The sequence below is a fragment of the Neofelis nebulosa genome, chromosome 3 (assembly GCF_028018385.1).
Source record: "Neofelis nebulosa isolate mNeoNeb1 chromosome 3, mNeoNeb1.pri, whole genome shotgun sequence".
NCBI classification, from domain to species: domain Eukaryota; kingdom Metazoa; phylum Chordata; class Mammalia; order Carnivora; family Felidae; genus Neofelis; species Neofelis nebulosa.
This window is the reverse complement of record NC_080784.1, coordinates 77,173,145-77,199,563: the sequence shown is the minus strand read 5'-3', so window position 1 is coordinate 77,199,563 and position 26,419 is coordinate 77,173,145. Positions and strand designations below refer to the sequence as shown.

At 42.8% G+C, this 26,419-nt stretch overlaps 1 protein-coding gene across 2 annotated transcripts in view; it reads left to right on the top strand.

The window, feature by feature from the left end:
- FHIP1A (FHF complex subunit HOOK interacting protein 1A) overlaps positions 1–26,419 on the top strand; it is a 248,154-nt gene that overhangs the window by 182,365 nt on the left and 39,370 nt on the right. The window lies entirely within an intron of this gene.

The window sequence follows — 26,419 nt, the reverse complement described above, 5'->3', positions numbered from 1 at the left end:
TTTTTCTTCTCATTCCATTCACATTCCTCAGCAATATCAAAGATAGGTCTTTTTTAAAATTTTTTAATTTTTAATTTTTTAATTATTATTTTTTTAAAATATGAAATTTATTGTCAAATTGGTTTCCATACAACACCCAGAGCTCATCCCAACAGGTGCCCTCCTCAATACCCATCACCCACCCTCCCCTCCCTCCCACCCCCATCAACCCTCAGTTTGTTCTCAGTTTTTAAGAGTCTCACTTAGCATAACACTCTCCAGTTCCACCCACAAAAGGCCTTTGCTACAAAAGGCCATATTTCATTCTTTCTCATTGCCGCGTAGTACTCCATTGTGTATATAAACCACAATTTCTTTATCTATTCATCAGTTGATGGACATTTAGGCTCTTTCCACAATTTGGCTATTGTTGAGAGTGCTGCTATAAACATTGGGGTACAAGTGCCCCTATGCATCAGTACTCCTGTATCCCTTGGGTAAATTCCTAGCAGCGCTATTGCTGGGTCATAGGGTAGATCTATTTTTAATTTTTTGAGGAACCTCCACACTGTTTTCCAGAGCGGCTGCACCAGTTTGCATTCCCACCAACAGTGCAAGAGGGTTCCCGTTTCTCCACATCCTCTCCAGCATCTATAGTCTCCTGATTTGTTCATTTTAGCCACTCTGACTGGCGTGAGGTGATATCTGAGTGTGGTTTTGATTTGTATTTCCCTGATGAGGAGCAACGTTGAGCATCATTTCGTGTGCCTGTTGGCCATCTGGATGTCTTCTTTAGAGAAGTGTCTATTCATGTTTTCTGCCCATTTCTTCACTGGAATATTTGTTTTTCGGGTGTGGAGCGTGGTGAGCTCTTTATAGATTTTGGATACTAGCCCATTGTCCGATATGTCATTTGCAAATATCTTTTCCCATTCCGTTGGTTGCCTTTTAGTTTTGTTGACTGTTTCCTTTGCAGTGCAGAAGCTTTTTATCTTCATGAGGTCCCGATAGTCCAGTTTTGCTTTTAATTCCCTTGCCCTTGGGGATGTGTCAAGTAAGAAACTGCTGTGGCTGAGGTCAGAGAGGTTTTTTCCTGCTTTTTCCTCTAGGGTTTTGATGGTTTCCTGCCTCACATTCAGGTCCTTTATCCATTTTGAGTTTATTTTTGTGAATGGTGTAAGAAAGTGGTCTAGTTTCATCCTTCTGCATGTTGCTGTCCAGTTCTCCCAGCACCATTTGTTAAAGAGACTGTCTTTTTTCCATTGGATATTCTTTCCTGCTTTGTCAAAGATTAGTTGGCCGTACTTTTATGGGTCTAATTCTGGGGTTTCTATTCTCTTCCATTGGGCTATGTGTCTGTTTTTGTGCCAAAGATAGGTCTTAACAATGGCAACAGTTTAAGTCTGATGGAATCCAGCTGGTGTCATAGAACCCAGCATTGTGAATGTTAAGTAAGATAGTCTATGTGAGGATTAGCAAGTGACTCTGACTCTTGCGTTTCTTTCAGTTCATGGGGAGTAGCTACTTGGAACTCTCCATTAAGCTGTCCTCTGAGGCCAAGTCTATTCTAGAGAGTGAAAGGTTTACTGTGGTGGGGGAAGGGGCAGTGGTAGCACAAGTGTCATAGATTTGTCATCTCCTTAATAGAACGTAATTTTTTATTATAACAATTGTGTGACAGCAAAAATTAAAGCGAAGCAACTTAAGGTCCCAGCAAAGATTGGCTGTCCCATTAACACCACTCTGAATTCCTTACAATGCACTCATTTCATATAATAAATCAACTGGTATCTTTTCCAGTGTGAGCTGTCCGGAGACACCCATGCACCTAGAATTCTAATTACAAGGAGTTTTTCTTCACGGAGTAAAGAGACACATAGAGTATTTAGTTCATAGAATCGTTGTGGAGTTACTAGAGTTGCCAGTGCATGTGGGGAGATAAGCAAGAAACAACTTATCACATGTGTTGATGGGATGCCCAGGTTTCTACATCTGAAAGTACCATTTCCATGGGCTCTCATTTTACAGAATTGAAGAATACCTTATTATGGCGGCTTTGAAGCCATGGTAATGGGGTTTCTAGTTTAGAGCAACAGGTTTGATAGAAAATGTTCCTCTTTTACCATTTAGTGCTGCACTATTTTGCAAAACAGTGTTTTTGGTCTGACTGGGACTTTTGTGCTACTTCTAGGTTGAGGAGGTCATCTTGGATGTGGTTTCAACCTCAAAATATTGATATTCCCAGATTGGTTTAGTGGTTAATGGGCACAAAGGGACCAAGTGTTCAAAATGAAATCTGTCTTGGAAAATACAGGATGTATCTTTGGAAAATACAAAGCTCGTGTTTGTTTCCAGGTTGTCCTTCTTTTAGTACCTTGCTGTCCTGGAGGTGGGGTGGATGTCTTGTATTGAAGGTCTCTAAGCCTCTACATGGAGACATTTTCCTCTCTGAAGGAATACAACGCTGCTATTGAAATTCTTTGGCAGTAATTATACTCTCTCACACATTTAGACTTTCTTCCTCATTTATTCCCATGCTTTTCCTCACTGACCAGTTGATCTAAAATAATTTCCCAAGTCATTATTATAATAGTGATAATTATCATGATTATTTGTTCAGGATATTTTACATTATTATAATTATCATACCTTAATGTTACAAATATTAATGATAACTCTTTATCCATAATTGAGAATGAGATCCACCTCAGAGACTGTTACAGGGACCTCACTGGTCACTCTGTACTACTCCTTCATAGCACTTACCAGAAGTGGAATCAAATCATTAAATGTGCAATAGCTTGTTTAATGGCTGTCTCCACAGTGGTTTGCCTGCTTCTTGTGGGTAAGGTTCAGACCTGCTTTGTTCACTGGTGTATCTTCTATGCCAAGGTCAGAGCCTTGGACTCGGGAGGCTGAATAAACACTGCCCAAACGGAAGGATGTTTGTTAAGGTGCCATGCAAAGAGAATACTAATAGCACTTTATGTATATTAATTAATATTGCCCTCTATTATGCCTGTAATTAAAATATGAGGTTTTTTAAAATCATGAAGTCAGGAATACATCCTTATTGTGATAAAAAACAATACCGTCACTACTGAATAAATAAAATGCAAAGTGAAGGCTACTATATTAGATTTGAATTTCCAACCACTAACTAAAATTCCCTAACTTTTATCCATTACAGACAGTTTCTCCCAGGGCTATTTAGAGACCAGGGAGAATATTTCCTTCCTAATTAATTTTTCTTTTGCTTTCCAATATTTTCTTCTTTGTGGTTTTTTATCATTTAGAATGAAAAGGTTTAGGAAGGAAGCAGGGCAAGGCAGGAGGGTAAACAATCTCTCCCCTGACTGTTGGCTGCCTCAGTGGTTGATGAAGTAAGGTGCCTCTCATGAGTGGCAGGACAGGAGACCCCGAGGCAGATGAGGAAGTCCAGAATGGGGTGTTTCTAGAGGAGTTCCTGGGGGAACACTCACCTCCAATAGCCTGTGGCCTCTCCTTTGATATGGGAAAGGATAGCTGGAAGTCTCAGGTCCACTGTAGAGGCTCCAATGTATGTTTTTTCATGTTTTGTGTCCCTTGCCCTGGGAGAGGAGCCTAATTTAGTATCCTAAATAAATTTCCATGGTGTACTATTTCAGCTCCCAAGTTATGCATAGTATTTTAGTTACTGCCCGTCCCATCCACGTAGGCAGTTTGCAGAGGTGAACTCATTCTCTCTGTCTCATAAATAATATAAATAAATTCATAGTTAAAAATATTCCTACATCACAATCAATTCTCATAAACTATTTCTGTGGCATTTCCTAACCAGAGATGAGGTCATCACGGAGGACTGCGGGTAATGAGAGGTGGGGTGCTGCTGCTTGACAGGCGAAGGTCGCCTCTACCATCCCTCTCCCAAGTCAGTATGTGCACAATGTAAAGTTGCCTTTGCAAGTTGTTCCATTAGGTGCTTTCTCCATCCAACACTGTGGCCTGTTAGCGCAAAGGCATATTTGTGCTAGCGCAGAGGCATATTTGATTTTTTTCACAGGGCTGCATAGTTTTCTGTAGTGTGGGTATACTCATCCATAATCCCTTATCCTCAAGTCAGAAATTCAAAAAGCTTGGAAAACTTTTTTTTTTTTTTTTTAAATAATTCATGTGGCAGCACAACCTAACCTTTGCTGAACTCATTTGGTGGTAAACCCTCCCCTGAACTATCTTGAGACTATTTGTTTTTATTCCACTTGTGTTAACATGTGTATGTTCTGTGGAAGGAATACTAATATATTTGGTTATATAAGGTGCTGCCTCAGATCCGCTGGGTTAGTCAAATACGGCAAATTTACTTTTCTTAAAAAACAATTTTTGTAATGTTTATTTATTTTTGAGAGAGAGAGAGAGAGAGACAGACAGACAGACAGAGTGCAAGCGGGGAGGGACAGAGAGAGGGGAAGACACAGAATATGAAGGAGGCTCCCGGCTCTGAGCTGTCAGCACAGAGCCTGATGCGGGGCTCGAACCCACGGACCGCGAGATCATGATCTGAGCCGAAGTCGGACACCTAACCGACTGAGCCACCCAGGCACCCTGCAAATTTACTTTTCTAAACTATAAAAAGTTTGAGTTCCAATGTATGTATGGTCTCCAGGATTTTGAATAAGAGATTGGAAGCCTGTTTTGGACATTTAGGAAAGGATCAATTTTTGGAGATAGGTTTAAAATCATACTTTGTAAAAGTCATACTAGAGAAAATGATACCATATTAATATGGATGATTTAGGAATTAGTTTGATCTAGACACTGTGTTGTACAAAACTGGTTATTTATGACTTTAGGCAGCCCTTAACCAGCAAGAGTAGTTCTCTTGTTTCTGTATATTTAATTTATTAAAACTAAATTTTCAAGGCTGAATATTCATTGGTGTGGTTGTATTAGTCTGTGTGTTCTCAGAGAAGCAGATGCCAAGACAGGATTAAACGTGCAAGGATTTTATTAGGGGAAATGCTTGCGAGAGAGAAAATAGGCAGCAAGGTGGGGAAGGCTGGGAGTTGTCGGACCTCAGTGCAAATCTGACCCCAAGTGAAGTAGAGAGAGGGAGGTTGGCTGGGAGTGTCCTTCAGTGTTGTGCAGTCTGAGGAGGCCCATCAGAGGAGGCCTGTGTCTCCCAGGGACAGGTCTGCCTGGTGTCCCTGCTGCACTCAGTCACTGTGGGGGCTGCCTGTGGGATATGTGGTGAGGACTTCTGAGTGTAGTAGCAGGGACCCTTGGTCTCTTTCACTCCTTGTAGATGGAAGTCTAAGAGGTGGGTTCCCATGTTTCCAAATGGTTGACTGATTTCCATGCTTTCCTGATTATAGATGTGAAAGCGATGGACCTATATACTTGCTTCCTTGTGTACAGAATTTTCAGGAGTTCAAATGGTCTCCACTGGCAAGGGTTTGCTTTGGTCAGGATTCGCTTGACGAAGGAGTGTACTATGTCGGTCACGATGAGTATGCTGCAGTCACAAATGACGCCAACATCTCAGGGGCTGAAAAAAACAAATACTTATTATTTGTTCACACTACTTGTCCATCTTGGGGTGTGGGGTGGGCAGTTTGCAGCTAGCGTTCCTCCATGTTCTTCTAACTCAGGGACCCAAGGTGGGGGTCCATCTGGAACTGATAGCTGGGAACATAATGTGAGAGGAAGAGAACACAGTAAATGGTCCACTGGCTCTTGAAGCTCTTATCTGGAAGCTCTTATCTTGACCCATGGCATTTCCGTTCACATTTTGTTGTCTAAAGCGAAGCAAGTCACCAGGCCACATCTCAGAGGGAGGTACGGTTCTACCATTTTCCTAGAAGAAGAGAAGTCTGCAGTGGATTACAATATGACCCTAATGGCTGTCATACGTATTTTGTCAGTCAGGGCCCAGAAGGAACAGATGGCACTCAAATTGGGCAGTGGGGGGACTGGTTACAAGAGTATGGTGTTTCAGTGATCTACTCCTATGTAATAAATTCTCCCTAACTTAGTGACCTGAAGCAACCATGTATTAGTGTAAAGCACGACTCTTTGGTTCAGGAATTCAGGCTGGGCACAGTGGGGATGGCTCATCTCTTTGATATCTGGGACCTCAGCTGGGATGAGTACGGTGGCTGCGGCCTGAATATCTTGGGGCTGATTGGAACGATGGGTTTCTCTCTCTCTCTTCAGCCCCCTTCTCCCTCTCCCTCTTTCCCTCATCCCACACAGTTTCTTCACAGGGCTGGCTTGGGCTTTGTCTCAACATGGCAACTGCAGATAGATGGATTCCTTTTTGTTTGCTGGGGGCTCAAGAGACAGGAAGTAGAAGCTGTCAGTCTGGAAACTGAAACAGTGTTACTCCTGGCATATTTTATTATTATTCGTAGAAGTCAGAGTCCACCCCTTTTGAGGGGGAAAGGACATAGACCCCACCTCTTGGTAGTAGGAATGTCAAAGAATTTGTGGGCAAGTTGACCATGGTTACCATCCCTAGGACTGAATGTGTTTGTAAAGTGTCAGAGAGAGGTGTGTGGAGAGGGCCACCTGAATAGAACCAGAAACTTCAGGTGTGGGTCACAGCCAATCTGAGGCAGTGCCTCAGAGAGGGAGGCAAGGGAAGAAATAGCCAATTTCATTCCCCTCCTTCCCTCTGGTCTCCATTCCCTGGTCTCCCTTTGAGTGAACCCGAATGGAAACCAGATAGCAAGGGAACTGTGGAAAGAAAGTGGTCCATACGGGTCATCTGGGGCTCAGAGCATGGTGGAAAAGATGGAGAGCAGATATGGAGAGGCGAATAGAGGTGATTCAGCACACGTATTTACTAGTATCAGCACTTTAGTGTGCCGATTGTAGGAACAGACAACTGTAGAGTGTATTTGGATTTAGTGCTTAAGTAAAATGTGGTTTAAAAATTTCTAGAAACACACAAGTCCACTTGTCATAGTATATAGTTACTGCCTGTTTCTATGTATTGATCCTTGTTCTCTGGAACCTGAAATCATAGTTAGACTTTAATGCGACAGGCAGATATGCTAACGATATACCAGATATGAATAAACAATGAAAAATTACCTAAAGCACAGGCAGAAGCAGGGTGTGCGCTGGAAGAGTACTAGACCGGGAATCAGAAGATCTGAATTCTAGTCCTGGCTCTCAAATTTACTGCTGTGTGACCTTGTGCAAAGTTTTTAGCCTCTCTGAGTCTGTTTCCTCAGCTGCACAGTGGGAACAGCAAACTCCTCTTTCCTCCTTGCAGGGAATGGAGAGCAAACATGAGAGCATTCTGAGAATCACCTGCCGTTATGTGCAAAGGTGCTATCATAGTTATTCCAGGACAAATTCTGCCATCTCCTATGCAGTCAGAGGATAATATTGTTTGTTCTAAGACCACTTAGTGATTGTGCACCGGAAGCAAAGGTCTGTACCAGACCCTATGGGGAAATGAAGTTGCCTGAAAACCTTCTTGTCTCCATGGGGTTTATAATCTGGGACCTAGGATCCTGACATGTTAACCACAAATGTGAAGCAAGATGGACTAACATAAGTGCTGTCCCAGAGAAGGAAGCCAGGCAGGTGGGGGAAGGTGTGGGGTGGACACAGAAGGTGGAGTAGTTAGGGAGAGAGTGACGTGAGTGACCTGGGGCTGAACCTTGCAGGTGAGCAGGTGGGGAAGGACGTTCAGGAAGTGAGCTCCAGCGGGAGTCCGGGCTCGGGGTGGACCGGAGCGCTGTGGTGTACACAAGGGGATAGGGAGAATGAGGACTGGGCAAAGACCCTGGTCTGACTCCCAGGGCAGGTGAGCATTTGCATCCATAGTGAGCAGTTTCAGCGCAGAGGGGGTTGGGAGATCAGGCTCAGGACCCGTCTGGTGGTGACAAGATACGGCAGTAGGTGTGGTTGGCGTTTTGGGATGTGTCTGGGTGAAATGAAAGAAAACAGAAAGAAAGGGGACTCAGGAGAAGGGAAGGGCTGAAGAAAATAGGGATACAAGGAAGAAGGATCCTAAAGAGAAGATATTATTCCTCTTGCTACCCATAAAACCCTTTCAAACTACTGAAAGAGATGACTGCTTTTCTTTTTTATGTACGCCTGCCAGCTTTCCCCTTGCTGGATCATTAAATGCACTTAAACTTTTGTTTAAAATTATTGGGATTTGAAAAAATTGCTTTATTAACAAATCCAAGACTTCTGACTCCCTAGTAACCTCCTTTCCCCTTTGATGTCCACCCCGTGGACTCTCCTGGTTCTCCTGTAGTCTGTTGGCCGCACAGACTTAACTTTCCCCTCTCCTTCTCTAAATAATGGGCATGCGTGGGGCTTGGTCTTCTGCTGATCAACCCCTACCCCCACAATCAACTACCCAGATGGCCTGAAAATCCTCCACCGCTGGCTGGGTATTTTTGCCTAAGCGACCTGCTGTGTTGTTCCTCAAATTTAGAATATCAGAAGCCAAACTCGTAGCTTTCGCCCCAGTCCAGCTTAGCTCCTCCTCTGCACGTCGTTTATTTCCTAGTTACCTGGCCTAGATGCCTGGTTGTTCTTGAACCTTTTCTCTTACTACCCCCTTTGTTAACCTTTCTTCATAAGGTTCTTTTGTGTGATCCTTTTGTTTCTTCTCCCAACATGGGCACTTTAGGTCCTGTCTCCATGTGCCTTGACCAGGGTTAGTGTCTGCTCACACGTCTTGTTGCTGCAACTTCTTTCCTCAGGTTGCCTCACACATATGGCTGGGTTAAGCTCTCTAAACATATCTTTAAAGCCATTACCCTCCCTCTGAAACCTGAAATGGCTCCATTTCCCTCGGTCTCCTCAGTCCACACCTTGCGCCGTGCCCCCTCACCCCCCACTCCAGGCCATCCTCCTTCTTGTTTCAGAACCTCTCCTATACTTAGCCTATTTCCTTTGCTTGGAATTTTCTCTTTCTTCCTCTTCTCTTGTCAGGTCTTACTGTCTCTTCAAGGACCAGCTGAAGTCCCACTCCTGCCTGTGGCTTTCCCTGACTGTGGGTTCCAGGCATCTCCCTTTTCTAGAATCTGTAGCTTAGTGTCTGCGTCAATCTTTTATCCATGAGCCTATTCTCCTTTCAATTGTTTGATGTATTCTTGGCATTTGACTCTGTTTCCCTGCCTCCATCCTATCACCTGCAGTTCCTAAACAGTGTGCCAGGTCTCGGTGAAATACTCTAACTTTATGAAGGAAGTACAGTGACGTCTGTCAGATACCACATGAATTACTGGCTTGGAATTGCTGAGTTTCGGTATTAAGTATACATTCCTTTCAATATGATTGTGCTTTTGCAAAACTGAGTTTTTGGTGGGTGCTGTACATAAAAATCAAGTATCACATGAAAATCATTGTGGAACGTGGAATGAGGTTGGTATTGTCCAGTCTGATTCCGAGGTTTGAGTGCCCAACAGGAGGTAGGTTGTTAGGACTTAAGTACATGTTAAGTTGTTTGGACTGAAATACTGAATAAATGGGATGGTTGGGTATTTCTTTTGGCCTAGAGGTGCTGTGAAAAAATTACTGATGCACTGAAGGTGCCATGGACTGAGAAAGCCCTACGACCTCTGTGTTGTAATGCTCTTTTATGCCTCCAGAGCGGGGCTTGGAAAACTATGATCTATGGGCCAAATCTAACAGACTGTGGCCTGTTTTTGTATATCCTGTGAGTTAAGAATGCTTTTACATTCATCTACAGATAAACGGATGAACAAAATATGGTATAAACCTACAATGGAGTATTATTCAGCCTTAGAAGGAAAGGAAGTTTTGATACAGGCCTCAACATACATGGGCCCTGAGGACAGCATGCCAAGTGAAATAAATGAGTCACAAAAAGACAAATGCTGTATGGTTCCACATAGTAGTCAAATTCATAGAGTCAGAAGGTAGAACGGTGTTTGCGGGGAGCCTGGGGGAACATGGAGTTTATTGAGTATAGAAGTTTCAGTTTTGCAAGATGAAAGAGCCCTAGAGCTACGTTGCACAACAGCGCGAATGTACTTTGCTGACCTGTCCACTTAAACATGGTTAGGATGGCACATTTTATATTATGTGTGTTTTACCAAAATTTCTTTTTAAAAGAGTGTTTTTTACCTTTCTCAAATATTGTTTTTTAAAAATGTTTATTTATTTTTTTTGAGAGAGAGTCAGCGAGTGGAGTGGGGGCGCCAGGGAGAGAGAGGGAGAGAGAGAATCTCAAGCAGGCTCCGTGCTGTCAGCGCGGAGCCCCACGTGGGGCTTGAACTCGCAAACTGTGAGATCATGACCGGAGCCCAAATCAAGAGTTGATGCTTAACTGACTGAGCTACCCCATCACCCCTCAATTAGTGTTTTTTAAAGAAAGGAGTATATGACAGAGCCTGTATGTGACTCACAAAGCCTACGATATTTACTCTCTGGCCCTTTACAGGAAAAGGTTGCTAACCTGTACTGTAGGAGGCAGCATGGTGTCCTGTATTCGTTAGGTGATCCCTAAATGTTTGAAGATGGTGGTAATACTGGAAGGAAGTCCCTAGGTAGAGAGGCCTAGTAAGGGGATTATCAAGACCCTTTGTTGTTGGTGCTGGTCATTTTTTGAATGCGGTGATCAGGCTGGGGAGTAGCAGATAAAAACGGAAGTGAGGCAGGCTGGTTGACTTTGTCACTAGCTTGGAAGAATCTCTGTGCAGGTGTGTCGTTTAGGCCTCCGGGCTGGCGGGAGACTGGCAGACTGCTGGCAGTAGCAGCCAAAGATGGCGTTAGTGCTTGCCCTGGCCATGGCGGGGTTAGAAAGAGGGGACTGGCAAGGCATTTGGAGGAGAAAGGGTGCGCGAGTAGCATCCCAGGCTCAGTCGTATTATTTTGGTCAAGTGTCTTGTGGACTAGCATGTTCTTCTGTTCTGTGGGTTATTTTGTCTCCTTTATTTGGAGACCGTTAGGAAATTGACAGGAGACCTTGACAGGGGAGTGTGCTGAAGGAAGGGAGAGAGAGAAGGAAAAATAATTACATACCCCGCTTCTTTGCAGGCAGCTCACAGACATTAGCAGTAATAACTGACCTCAAAGAAAGCCTGTACCTTTGGTTTTTGTGAAGAGCAGCCAGCTGTGTTTCATTCAGCAAGTTATTCTGTACAAGGATGCTTGGAAAAGAAGTAAAAAAATCTACCAGAAAACCCAATTTCCCACCATCTCTTGTGTGCTACATGCTTGAACAATGTACATGGGTAGCATAATTTCAGCCATTTCCTTAAAGGCATGTGTGGCTGGCTTCCTATAAACCACGGTGGAGCCCATTTGTTTTACAATCTTGTCTCCTAAACACACACATACATATTCATGATCTGTATCCTGTGAGCTCAATAATTCATGGCTTATTGACTTAGGTTGATGGATGGAAGTTTTTTGGGGACTGGAGAAGATGGAAATTTTGAGAGGCTGGGAGCAGCCACACTCGTGAGTCACCCATTTGCTCTTAGTGTGTCTGTGGGTTAGGTGGGCTGGGACCCCTTTAGAGTCTAATTGGGCTCTCACTGGCTAGGAATGTTTTTGACTTTTATGCTCAGGGGAACTTGTGACTGAAGGTTTTAAGAGAAATTAAATACCATCTTCAAATTATCACCAGTAATAAATGTTAAAGAGCTATAATTGGATGCTGAGTTTACAGGAGGTGTGCACTGACCTCTGAGGTCATACTGTTTTTAGTCTCCAGGGAGGAGTGGGCAGAGCAGCCTGTCACTTAACTGTCACTTCACTCCGTTTCTTCTGTCCACCCTTCTTTACGCATCTCTAGTCTGGGAGATGGTGGAGAGGGTTCTGGAGTGGCCAGAGTACAGAGACAGGCCTCCTGCCTGCCCTTCTGGCAGACTTCCTGTTGCGTTTCTAGATGCCCAGCACGTTACTCTGCTGTCGTCTGCATTACTTCCTGATGAAAAACACCTTGAAGTTTTATGTCTGGTTCCAGTAATGCTGTAAAACTTCACCGATCAGGTCATTCCTTTCAGTGGGAAATTGGAAGAAAGAAGGAATCAAAAACATGGAATTAGGATGCCATCTCGGCCTTGGAATTTTGAGATTTTATATTTGAAATTTGGTGTTTCTTTGCTAAATCTTTTACAATTTCCCTTGAGTGATGGAGCTCCAAACTAGGCTCCAGCTCTGGGGTGTGCCATATAAATAACTGTAATGGGATAATATTTTGGTCTCTCCATTTCATATTTCTGCTTATACACTTCAGTAATTTGCTTTTTAAAACCCATTCTCTACGGGGCGCCTGGGTGGCGCAGTCGGTTAAGCGTCCGACTTCAGCCAGGTCACGATCTCGCGGTCCGTGAGTTCGAGCCCCGCGTCAGGCTCCGGGCTGATGGCTCGGAGCCTGGAGCCTGTTTCCGATTCTGTGTCTCCCTCTCTCTCTGCCTCTCCCCCGTTCATGCTCTGTCTCTCTCTGTCCCAAAAATAAATAAAAAATGTTGAAAAAAAAAAATTAAAAAAAAAAAAAAAACCCATTCTCTACATTTTGGACCTAAGGTGTCCAATCACTAAAGACTCTGGAATATTATCCTGCCCCCCCCCCCCCGTTTTTTTTGCTAGCTTCTCACTCCTCTTCTTATAATGATGTTGAGCTATACTTGTTCATATGGAACTTGGTTTCTTACCATGCCTGGAGTAAACCAGTCACTTAAAATGATTCTGTCCTCCACCATGCTGAAAGCATACCTGTGCACCCACCTGGCCCATACCCTGCTGGTCTGGTGTAAAGTGAAGGGGTCTCAGGGATGTCCTAGAGAAAGAAATGGGGTCACTTCTTCTAGAAGTTGCTGCTCTTGTCTCAGAGCCTGAGGCAGGCTCCAGCGGCTTCGGGTCAGGGAGGCAGGCATTCCCATTAGGGCCATCTGGCAGTGGGGAAGCCATGTGTTGTGGATGTTTGAGCTTGAGCTCAAGCGGGAAAGCCTGATGCACCTGGGGCCGTCTCTAGCTTACATCCTAGTGTCATGGTCCCTGTCTGATGCTAGAGATCTAGTTGTGACCGAGTTGCTGGGATGGCAGTGGCAAGGGGCCCGAACAGTCATTCTGTGTCCTCGGTCATCCTGGATTTAAACAGAAGAGTCCGTGGAAGTCGAGAGGCCAGATGTAGGGATCACTGTGGTCTGTCAGTAGAGGCAGTTGAATGAGGTAATTAAAAGGCCCATCCTGTCATGGGCCTGCAGCTATGTAACATGGATTGGCTGTAGTGCTATGCAACTTGGATTGAAGAAATCATGTGAAGCAGGCCAGCTTCAGACCGCCTTAATTAATAATTGCTCTATCCAACGGGAGGCAGCTATTAAATAGACCCAGAGGATTTTAGTGACACTTATAAGAGGCTTTGACTTGGAAATACTTGATTTATGAATTGAAAACTGAAGGTGTGTGTGTGCCATCTAAGACATTCAATTAATGCATTATAATTGATTAATACAATTTGAGGAAGCAATCTAGCATAACATTTCAAAAAATGTTTTTGAGGTCAAAGAGACCTTAGTTTGAGTTCTGGCTCTTTGCTACTTAAGTAGCAATGTGACTGTGGCAAGTACCTTTGTCTATGCATATATATTATGTATGGATAAAATAATACCTATTTTATTGGGTTCTTGTGAAGAACAAACAAGGCACTGCATTTACAGTTCTTACTGTCTCTGGCATTTATTCCTGACGCATATCACCCATTAACTTAACCAGCTGAATCTCTTAAATGAGACATCCTTCACATGACACCGTATGTTACTGATGTTACTGGACAGTGAATCTTGTACCATTTGTAGTCACCGGTATTTTGATTTTAGATAATATGCCTATTGTTCCCTTTTTTTCACTCTAAATAGACACAATTTTATTTGTCAATTAAATTTAGTGGGAAAAATTACTGGTTCATCAGTATTATGTAGCCCTGTAATCTATACTTCTGCTTATATTTTTTTAGACCTTTCAGTGGAGATTTTTTTAAAAATTTAAGTCCAAGTTCATTAACATATAGCATAATGATTTTACAAATCATATTTAGTGATTGATCGCTTACATATAACATCCAGTGCTCATCCCAACAAGTGCCCTCCTTAATGCCCCTTGCCCATTTAGCCCACCCTGCCCCAACACCCCTCTAGCAACCCTCAGTTTGTTCTCTACAGTTAAGACTCTCTTATGGTTTGTCTCCCTCCCTGCTTTTATATTATTTTTGCTTCCCTTCCCTTATATTCATGTTTTGTATCTTAAATTCCACATATGAGTGAAATCATATGATATTTGTCTTTCTCTGACTGACTTAATTTGCTTGGCATACTACACTCTAGTCCCATCCATGTTGTTGAAATAGCAAGATTTCATTTTTTTGATCACTGAGTAATATTCCATTATGTATACACCACATCTTCTTTATCCATTCATCCATCAATGGACATTTGGGCTCTTTCCATACTTTGGCTATTGTTGATAGTGTTGCTTATAAACATTGTGCGTGTGCCCCTTTGAATCAGCACTCCTGTATCCTTTGGATAAATACCTAGTAGTGCAATTTCTGGGTCGTAGGGTAGTTCTATTTTTAATTTTTTAAGGCACCTCCATACCATTTTCCAGAGTGGCCGCGCCAGTTTGCATTCCCACCAGCAGTGCAAAAGGATTCCTCTTCTCCGCATTCTCGCCAACATCTGTTGTTGCCTGAGTTGTTAATGTTAGCCATTCTGACAGGTGTGATGTGGTATCCCATTGTGGTTTTGATTTGTATTTCCCTGATGATGAGCGACCGTTGAGCATCTCTTCATGTGTCTATTAGCCATCTGGATGTCTTTGTTGGAAAAGTGTCTGTTCATGTCTTTTGCCCTTATCTTCACTGGATTATTTGTTTTGGTGTTGAGTTTGATAAGTTCTTGATAGACTTTGGATACTAACCCTTTATCTGGTATGTCATTTGCGAATATCTTCTCCCATTCTATCAGTTGCCTTTTAGTTCTGCTGATTGTTTCCTCTGCCATGCAGAAGCTTTTTATCTTGATGAGGTCCCAACAGTTAATGTTTGCTTTTGTTTTCCTTGCTTCCAGAGACATGTCAAGTAAGCAGTTGCTGCAGCCAAGGTCAGAAAGGTTGCTGCCTGTTTTCTGCTGTAGGATTTTGATGGCTCCTTGTCATACATTTAGGTCTTTTATCCATTTTGAGTTTATTTCTGTGTATGGTGTAAGAAAGTGGTCCAGGTTCATTCTTATGCATGCCGCTGTCCACTTTTCCCAAAACCATTGTTGAAGAGGTCTTTTTTCCATTGGATATTCTTTCCTGCTTTGTCAAAGATTAGTTGGCCGTACGTTTGTGGGTCCATTTCTGGGTTCTCTGTTCTGTTCCATTGATCCGAGTGTCTGTTCTTGTGACAGTACCATACTGTCTTAATGATTACAGCTTTGTAATACAGCTTGAAGTCTGGAATTGTGATGCCTCCAGCTTTCATTTTCTTTTTCAGGATTGCTTTGGCTATTTGGGGTCTTTTCTGGTTCCATACAGATTTTAGGGTTGTTTGTTCTAGCCCTGTGAAGAATGCTGGTGTTATTTTTTTTTTAATGTTTTTCAAATTTATTTTTGAGAGACAGAGAGAGACAGAGCATGAGCTGGGGAGGGGCAGAGAGAGAGGGAGACACAGAATCCGAAGCAGGCTCCGGGCTCCAAGCTGTCAGCACAGAGCCCGACATGGGGCTGGAACCCACAAGCAGTGAGACTCATGACCTGGGCTGAAGTTGGACGCTTACCCAACTAAGCCACCCAAGCACCCTGAGAATGCTGGTGTTATTTTGATAGTGCTTATTGTTCCTTACCTCATTTTTATCTCTTCTCATAGCCTAACTTTGGATTTACTTCTTTCCTTATTACTCTCAGAACGTGATGTCAACTGTGTTGTACCTGGAATTACTTTCTTCCTTATTCTAATTCTCTATGCGCTTTGCACTTAAATGTGCAAAGACAGTCATCTGGGAACTTCTTACTCTCAAACTCCTGAGTAGCAGGATCTAATTTAATAGGGCTGATGCCCAGAGCTTTGCCTGTTAGCCAGCAACTGGATGATCCATGGACCACGCTGGGTGATGGGACAAATAATCTCTGCCCTTCTGCTGGCATGATACCTGCTTGTGCTCTTTCATTGGACTAGGATTCAGAAGACATAGATCCCAGTTTTATGTGTGATCTTAAGGGGCTTATCCTGGTTAAGCATGCAGTTTTTTCATCCGTGGTAATCCCCATGCTGTCAGCCTCCTAAGGCTGTGGTGAACATCAGATGAGGAGGTAGAGAACAGTGCTTTGGGAAGTTGTGAAGTCTTTCCCAAACGAGCAAGGCATTAAAAAAGGGGATATGGTCTGCTCTGCCTCCCTCTGGAGCTGTTTTAGCCATCAAAGCGGGTAGCATAGGTCACAATACTTGCATCATTTAAGGACTTAGTAGTAGTAGCATCTAAAGGTGAGTAGTGAAAGGACATTGTTGAGTTCTTATGTATTGGTTCTTTTTTTAAATGTTTTATTTATTTTGAGAGAGAGAGAGCGAGAGAGAGAGCAGGGGAGGGACAGAGAGAGAGGGAGACAGAGGATCTGAAGCAGGTTCTGTGCTGGTAGCAGAGAGCCCATCGCGGGGCTCGAACTCATGAACTTGCAAGATCACGTTCAGGACCTGAGCTGAAGTCGGATGCTTAACTGAATGAGCCACCCAGGTGCCCTTTTATGTATCGGTTCTAAGAATACATTTCTGCTCCCTTGTGTGTGTAGAGTGTTTGATTGTAAGAAGTACCTCCCATGGTTCAGGATGCTGGACAAGTGCCATTATTTACTGCTGTGAAATCAACATGGCTTTCCTGTGTAATACTATGAAGATATGTATACAGTGATGTGAATACCATAAAAAATACTTTCAAATGGAAATGTTGCCAGCTTGGCAGTAGGAAAACTGGCCACACATTGGTGTCATGTATATCACAGAATACAACAAAGCGTCATCCTTGTACTGCTGACTGGACCCACCAAGATGCCATGGTGCTATGGGCAGAAGGGGAAGTGAGTGCTCCTTGTCATGAGAGATTGCACAGTAGAGACAAGATTTTCTTCATTTGACTGTAACCATTATTAGTTGTTTTTTTTTTTACTTCTCATATTCTAGGTTATTAAGTGGAAAGATGATGCACACAGTCATTTAGATCCATATACAAATACACGTTTCCCTTCATCAATATATAGAAAAGCCTAAGAGAGTCGACTGTTTATCCCAGAGCTATCTCTTGTGGACCAACTGTGGAACATAATGAAATGTCTTAGTATTTATCGTGGGAAACCTCTGAGAATATAGAAATAGGTTATAATAGAAACTATCAGAACAATTAACTTTTTTTCTAAAGAAAATCTTCTAATTAATATCTAGGTTGTAGTGCGAAGCTTCCAGCCTACGTAACCACTGTATCTTTAAAAAAATTTTTTTTTAACATTTACTTATTTTTGAGAGACTGAGAGGCGGAGCATGAGTGGAGAGGGGCAGGGAGAGAGGGAGACACAGAATCTGAAGCAGGCTCCAGGCTCTGAGCTGTCAGCACAGAGCCCGACGCGGGCTCCAACTCACAGACCGTGAGATCATGACCTGAGCCGAAGTCGGACGCTCAACTGACTGAGCCACCCAGGTATCCCGTAACCACTGTATCTTTGAATATTTTGTAAATGTGGAGGCTCCAGGTAGGGCACATGGTAAGCTGAGACCTGGGCACGCTGTTATGTGCACAGAAACCCAAATCTTCCCTCTCCTTTTGCATATTCCCAGAACAAATTGTGAACTGACTACGGAATCCATGGCCCAGAGCCAGCCTCATGGTGTCTTGGGGGCATCCCTGTCTTTATAATGCTGTATATAATGCTGTGACAAAACAAAAACCAAACAAAAACACTGGCCCGAGTAAACAGACTTAAAATAGAGAGCAAAGAGGAAGGTGCATTTATTCGTTGGCATAAACCTGGATGTAGTGGTTAGTGGTATCTAGTTAGTTCTTTGCGGAGGATTTAATGTGGTGTGACCTTCAGAGTCACACTGCAGGGGTTGATATTCCAGCTTCGCCACCTGCTAACTCTGTGCCCTTGGGCAGCACTTTCAACTTCTCTGAGCCGTTTTCCTTGTTTGTAAAATGGGGATGATATGATAGTGCCTACCTTAAACGACTTGTGAGGATTTAATGGGTTGATACTTTGCAGTGCTGCCTGGCACAGAGTTAGTGCTTTGTATGTGTTAATTCTGTTATTCCTTTTTAGTTCTTATCATGTACATGTTGGAGAATCATAGTTTTAAGTCACTGGGCAGCTCTTTCATTAATCTGTAATTTATAAAATTTGGCATATTGCCAGGAGTAAAAGGTAGGAAACCGTAGGCATCAACGTACTAGGAGAAATAACTCTGGGACTCGACTAGTAGAGCTCAGCTGTTTGAATCTTTTCCCAGGCTGACCCCGAACTTCCTCCAAAGGCTGACTTTTCCAGCTATCTTGAACCACTTGCTATACACTGAGTATGAACTTGATTTCCAGTTAATTGTGCTTATGCCATTCCTCTACTTGAGATACCTTTCTCCTCCAAGTATACTATACAAATCTTTCTCATCCTCCAGTGTCCCGACCACATACTGCCTCCTTCTGAAAGTCTTCCTGACCAAGCCAGGCATAGGCAATCATTCTTCTCATCTTTAGAGTTTTGTTGGTTTCACTCCTATGGCACTTAAAAGATTACCTTGTATGATCATTATGGGTTTGCTGTGTCTTACTTATCCTACCAGGTGACAAACAGCATGAGAGCAGAGATTATATGTGCTTATTTATATATCCATTGAGCATACAAATATTATAGCAGCACATCTAGCACACTGCCTTGCACATGTAGGTATTTTGCTGTTTTCTGAATAAGTAAGTGAACATAGATATGGTAACTAGATAGTGATGTGTATCTGTGGAGCAAATGTGAGGGAGAAAGAGGAGAGAGCTAAGAAGACATTAAGTAGTTGGAGCTGTTGCGGTGGGGGGGGTGTCATGTCAGGTTGATGAACTGATGTTTGGGTGACAGCTGGCACTCCAGGGTGGCATGGAATGGGAGGAAAGTGAGGTACTTGAGGGGAAGGGTGTTTAGGATTGGCTAGACGTGGCTTTTTGCTGAAAGTGGAATATGTCTTATTTGTTGTGGAAATCCACAATGGAAATGACCAGATTTGAGACAGATATTGCTGGAGCAGTGTAAAGGAAGATACGGAGTTTTCCAGAAAGAAAAGAAAAATGAATAAAAAAATATTACTCAAGAATCAGCGATGACGCTAAGATTCATATTTAAACTTTTTTAATGTTTATTTTTTTTTATTTTTATTTTTTTCAACATTTTTTATTTATTTTTGGGACAGAGAGAGACAGAGCATGAACGGGGGAGGGGCAGAGAGAGAGGGAGACACAGAATCGGAAACAGGCTCCAGGCTCCGAGCCATCAGCCCAGAGCCTGACGCGGGGCTCAAACTCACGGACCGCGAGATCGTGACCTGGCTGAAGTCGGACGCTTAACCGACTGCGCCACCCAGGCGCCCCTAATGTTTATTTTTGAGAGAGAGAGCGAGCATGAGTGGGGGAGGGGCAGAGAGAGAGAGGGAGACACAGAATCTGAGTAGGCTCCAGGCTCTGAGCTCTCAGCACAGACCCTGATGTGGAGCTCGAACCCACCAACTGTGAGATCATGTCCTGAGCCAAAGTCAGCCACTGAACCGACTGAGTCACCCAGGTGCCCCTCTAAGATTCAGATTTAAAATGTGCCCTCCACATCTGGAATTGAAATTGTTCAAAATGGGAGAATTTTCTTTATTGTTTTTGGCTTGAGTTGCCTAGGAGATACCTATCAAGTTAAAAATAATTGGCAATATATCATTTTCATGGTTATTTATCAAGGCATTCAACTATCTGGATAAGCATGTATGATATTTATATTCATGATAGTTGCTTTAATAGAACTAGTGGATTTAGCTGTCCATTTTTTTCTTTGAAGATAGCATTCTGTCAGAATTTATGGTTTATAACTTTAAAATCTATTGGATTTCAGTTTTACAGAGGAGCTCTATGTGGAACAAAGGTAAGGAACTCCTTTGTTTCTGCATCCTTATTTCTGGGACAGGTGTCACCCCAGTGCTTGGCACCCAGTAGGGATTCTAAAAATGTTTGTCAGTAAATTAATTAATAACATCTCAGTTTAAACAAATTTCACAGATTGGTTGGATTTCATGAAGCATTTCCTGTGTGTGAAGTTCTTCCCAAATCTAAATGGAGAGATTGAATTGGAGATAGGAACATAGTATGTGATATACACTCACAGGATTTTAGTACTAGACATAATTCCAGAGACTGTATAGTCTCAGCTCCTCATTTTTCGGATAAAGACATTGAAGACCAGAGAGGTTAAGTGACTTGCTCAGGCTCACACAGCTGATTACGGGCAGAACTTGGACCAAACCTAGAACTGCTGGTCTATAGAGGCTTCAGTATCATCTCTTCCCATTACCCCTTTGGAAGTAAATCTTAGATCCATTGATTGCTTCCAAAGCGTAAGTTAACTCCTGAGCTCCCAGTGCAGAATTTAGAACAAATTCTCCTTATGCTTACATTAATTGCAAAATAGATTTCTTTGAGAGCAAATCCTTTTACTCTGAAGCCTCCTATGTGATCAGGGGCTGGTTGGGTGCACCCATACTAATTTTTGATGTCCTGCTTGAGTTTCTCCTCTTGGTAAGTCTGCTCTAACAGGAGAGCTTGCACCATCTAGTGGATCTAAGAAGAGGCTCTTGGATTTACTTTTTGGTGGCCCCACTTTAAAATAAAGAAATGAACAATATTTTTAGTTAATCTGCAGATTCTTACCTGGAACCCTTTATTCATATCATGAGAGTGATATTAGAAGCCCAGAATGGGGAAAAAAAAAAAAGAAGAAAAAGAAGCCCAGAATGATGTTAGGGTCACTTTGTACCTCACAGTGCTAAAAGCAGAACATGCTATTGACCATGCTCTTCTGTTTTTTTTAAAAAAAAAATTTTTTTTTTTGTCGTTTATTCATTTTTGGGACAGAGAGAGACAGAGCATGAATGGGGGAGGGGCAGAGAGAGAGGGAGACACAGAATCGGAAGCAGGCTCCAGGCTCTGAGCCATCAGCCCAGAGCCCGACGCGGGGCTCGAACTCATGGGCCGTGAGATCGTGACCTGAGCTGAAGTCGGACCCTCAACCGACTGAGCCACCCAGGCGCCCCAACTTCTGCCTTTTTTAATGGTAGAAGGAGGGTAAGGAAGTGGGTGTTATATCAACCTGTCTTTTCAACCATGCTTGGATCCTTTGCCTCATTAATTCAAAACATTAACTCTTCTATAATGGGTCTTTCTATAATAGGTGGGAATTAGTCAAATCCTGCTATTATTCTCGGGAAATTCTCTAGTACTCATTTGGACAATTAACTTATTCAATAATGTACAGTATTCTATCCAGTTGGATAAGTGAAGTTTTTGGAAGCTTCCAAATTACTCCTTTGTTTTCTTCAATAGAAATTTAAAATCTTTTCTCAAGCTCCGCACGATATTTGCTTTGTATGGCAGGTGGTAGAAAATGGCATCTTTCAAGCAGGGTAATTTGATGACTGCGTGGGCAACGCAGGGTGGGGATCTCACCACTGACTTGCCCTGTGATGTGAAATGCTCATTTACTTCCTGGGCTGGAGTCTTCTTTGGAGGGAATGTGATTGTCATCCTTATATTTACAGAGTAATGCTCAGCAAAAACCAGAGTTGTTGTTGTTGTTGTTTGTTTGTGTTTGAGTTCTTCATTTTGTTTTTACTTTTGTTACTCCATCCACTGAAGTATCTTACATGGCATCCTAGCACCTGCGTAATGTAGGTGTCCTTTGTGATGGTGTTTCTTACCCTGGTGCACATCAGAGTCATCAAGGGAAGCCTGGCCCCACCCATGGAGATTCTGATTTACCTGGATCCAGATAGGGTGTGAATATGGGTATTTTTTAAAAGCTTTTTGAGGTGCTGTATGATGTTGTTGAAAATGTGTTTGAACCATTGGATTCCAAATCACATTGAACATTGGAGATCTATATTTGAAAACCATTATTCTCTTTGAGGCTAGAAGCTGTACTGTATTGTGATTGGAGTAATGAGGTCATTGCTCTATCTAAAAAGACTCCATTTTTGCATCCCCATTTGGGGCTGGTAGAGTCAGTTTTGGGTGTATGATCCAGGTCTGAGGAATGGGAGTCCCTTCTGGGATAGCCAGGAGCTGTGAGGACCAGAAGTTCATGTTTTTGTGAGTGGCAGTTTAATGTGTTATTATAATTGTCCTAATATTAGGTATGGATTCTATATTGTTGGCATGTGTCCAGTGATAGTAGGAGAGTTGGCCTTTCACATTAAGTCTTTTTCTTCTCTTGTTGGTTTTAAGAACAATTTTTTCCCTTCCTATTGGCTTAATAATCAATTTTACCTCTTTTGATGGTTCCCAGGAGTAAGGTGCTCAGTAAGTTCTTTGGAGAAGCTGTTTTCTGGAGTGAAGTCTAGACTCGTCCCTGGGAGCAGCTGGTTTAGAGAAAAATAGCTGAATTGGTGGGATGAGGGATGGCGTGGTAAAAGGGCAGGAACGGGTATAAATCCTCCAAAATGCCATAACTCAACTCTTATAATGGGAGATAGTGTCTTTGACCTTAATCAGCCCACATAGTTGATACAACTATTCAATTTCAAAGTATTTATGCTCAGTTTCCAGAGGGCAGGGGACGAGAATGCCAAGGAAATGTTAGAATTCTTATCTTGGCTTCTCCTCAAAATAGTACAAAGAACATGAAATTTGGTATTGGGCAGACCTGGTCTCTGGTGAATCTGGTCTCTGCCACTTATTGTGTACTTTTGGGACAAGATTATGAGCCTCACTTTTCTTATCTGTGAGAAGACGACTCTGACAGCTACCTTGCAAAGCCAAATTGACTTAACCCAGAGAACATATATGAAACACCATAATGCATGGTGCAGAGCTGGGACTCCATAAATGGTAGCTATTTCTGGAAATACTATTAATAATAGTAATAATTACTGATGATTATAAAAATAAACAAATTTTTTCCTCCTTTGGAAATGGCTCCTGGCCTGTGTCCAGTTGTCTCTCCGGTGGGCTGAGAATAGGGACGGTAAGGGTGTTGACAGAGGTCCCAGCTGGAAAAGGTGTACTCAGAATTTTCATCCTCATATAATCAACATGTTATCATTTAGCCTCATCACATGTTAAACCCTTAAAATGTAGGTGCTCCTTAGAAGACTTAATTCCACTGATCTTTCATCTTGTGTATAGCTTGCTTGTTTACCTCAGAGGGAATAGACTATAAATCTTCATTTAAACAGTGTGGAAGGGGGGGTTAGGAGGGAAGATGGGAGAATGTGACTTGTGGGGGGATTACTTTAGTGTTAAGTTACACCTGGTGGCGTGGGCTTCGGACATACAGAAAGGGCTGGACCATTACGAAGCCCAGAAGAGGAGATGCCAGGACCGGGGACTTTAGGGTGGTGAGGGCCCAAATACAGCAGCCGTCAGTTTGGAATTGCTGTCCACAGTTCCCCGTCAGGACTGCCTGTGTGTTGCCGTAAGTTTGTTTCGGTGGCCACCTTTCTCACTGCCCTAGGCTGGCAGTGTCTGGGGTTACAGTACAGTTGAAGCCCTGGGCCTGGAGTCTGAAGCGTTTATATGAATCAGTGGAAACTGCGTAGCAGAGGTTATGCAGTTTCAGGAAAGTCAGTATGGTGTAATTGAGGTATAAAGGGCTTTCTTCCCCATCTGAGTTCTGACAGGTTGAGAACTACGAGTGAGGCAGACAGGAGATCAAAATAGTGCCTTTGTTATCAATAAAACTGAGGCTGAAGAATAGAGTTTATACCTGGGGGTAAGATTGCCTCATACCGACCCCCAGGATTAGATAGACTTGCCCAGATGCACCATAGAGCCTGCAGTGAGAGGAGTAGAGAAGAATGTGTACTTCCTGCTGGCAGTTGGGCTCCCAGAAGAAAGGAGAGAGGAAGGACAGGCTTCTCAAAATGACCTTACTCTTCTTCTCCTGGGGAGGGCGTTAGGGAGGCACAGAGGCCGGAAGTACTCTGTTGGGTGATCCTGCACGTGGGAGGAAACATTAAGATCATTTTTCTCTGTCAGGTTTACGGAAATCCAACCTTTCTAAATTCTAGAGATTTGGAAGCAGTAATTCATACTACAGAAACAAATAGGGGTAGTTTAGATGTTATTGCCATGTTGAAGAGCCCATCATGCGTGCCTGTTGCCTGCAGAAAATAATCCAGACTCCCTCCCTTGTTTCTGAAAACCCCTCCTAATCTGTCCCCATCCTGCCTTGTAACGTTCCTTCCCCCGTGATTTTCAAAGGCAGACCTGAGGTCAGAGCAGTGCCTCCCTTGTCCTCTTTCTTATTACTGTGTTCCTGCTGGATAATTCTTTCTGCTTCCTGTCTGTCTGTGCAAAATGTATTCATCGGCTAAGTCTCGGCACAGTCCCTGTATTGGGCTAACGCCCTGCACTGAAGTACACACTGATTTGTCTCGTCTCTGAACTGCCGCTCTCTGGAAGCACGCGGTCTCCTGCTTGTTTCTCCGCGTGAATTTCAGCAGCCCCCCCTCTGGAAGTGCCACGAGGGACAGGATGTTTCCTGTACTTCTTTTATGTCTCCTCAGCTGCTCGTTTACACAGGAAAAGCACTCAATACATAGGCAGGTGATTAAATAAATGTTTCCAAAGAACGTGGGTAGCACCCTTATCACTACAGAATAGAGTCATGTGTTGATTAGGCTGGAGGTAAAATTACCAAGGCAAAGAAATGAAATTAGCTCCCGTTTCATGTCACTGACATGAAATCAAAGAATTTCAGGGTTTTGGAACTGAGAGGGTAGATCATCTGGTTCAACACCATCATTTCACAGCTGAGCACGATAAGGCTCATGACTTGAAAAGAAATATTCAGAGACTGTGAGCTTAGTATTTGTGAGAGGAATAGAGGATATGGAATAGATGATTTTTCAATGCCTAAACATTAGATTATCCAGAGGAGGCTTGTGTGGTGGCTTTATGTTAACTTCAGGGAGTCCTCTAAGTGTTCCAAAGCGCTTTTCGGTTACCCTGGGCCTCACCTTATGGGTTCTCACTAAAATCTGTGGAGGAAGATGCTTTTCACAGAAGCTTTCACCACATCTCGTTGTTGGGCTTCTTCATGGACATGCTGGATTCCATCGTGGGTCAGGGACATCCTGCTTGTTCTGCAGCTGCAGTAGTTGAGACACCAATAGATTGCTTGATTTGCCCAAGGTCACCAGAGTCCAAGGATTAAAATGCAAGTGTTTTACATTCCCACTGCTGTCTGTTTTCTACTACTCCATGCTGCCCTTTGCTTCTTTTTTTTTTTTTATTAATTTTTTTTATGTTTTTTTATTTCTGAGACAGAGAGAGACAGCACGAGTGGGGGAGGGGCAGAGAGAGAGAAAGGGAGACACAGAATCGGAAGCAGGCTCCAGGCTCTGAGCTGTCAGTGCAGAGCCTGACGTGGGGCTCGAACCCACGAACCGCGAGATCATGACCTGAGCCGAAGTCGGACACTCAACTGACTGAGCCACCCAGTCGCCACCCTTTGCTTCTTTAAATTAGTATCTGTAGACTTTGAGAATCCTAGCTTAGAAAGGAAGTGCATTTTCGGTTCCCTCATCAGCTAAGAGAAAGAACAGTTAACACAAATACTTAACCATCTAGAGTAGACAGTTTTGGAACCAAGCTAGGATAAGACATTAGTGATGATATTGAACTATTGTATAAAAATGGCAAAATAAGCACAGTGTTTTGTTTTTTCTACCATTGTTTCTTTTTATTACCTTTTGAATATTTTAGATTTTTTAAAAGTTTTTATTAATTTTGAGAGAGCAAGAGAGAGCAAACAAGCAGGGAGAGGCAGAGAGAGAAGGGAACAGAGGATCCAAAGCAGGCTCTGCGCTCACAGCACAGATCCTGATGTGGGGCTCAAACTCACGAACTGTGAGATCATGGCCTGAGCTGAAGTCGGGCACTTAACTGACTGAGCCACCCAGGTGCCCTGAATATTTTAGAGTTTTAATTAAGAAACAAAAAATCAAACTTTAGTGTTTGCTCTTACTCGTTTAGCAGTTAACAGAAAAATTAACAGGTAAGTATATCTGTATTTTAAACAGTTTTCAAACACTGAGTATTGTCATATTAATGAGTCACAAATTTGGTTTGGTAGATTCCAATTAGCACTTAAAAAACAATAAAATAGAAAACATCAGTGCGTTGTACTTTGTAACTGTAAATACTATGTATTATTGTAAAATATAGTTCTTATGATGGGTTCTGGTTTTAAAAAG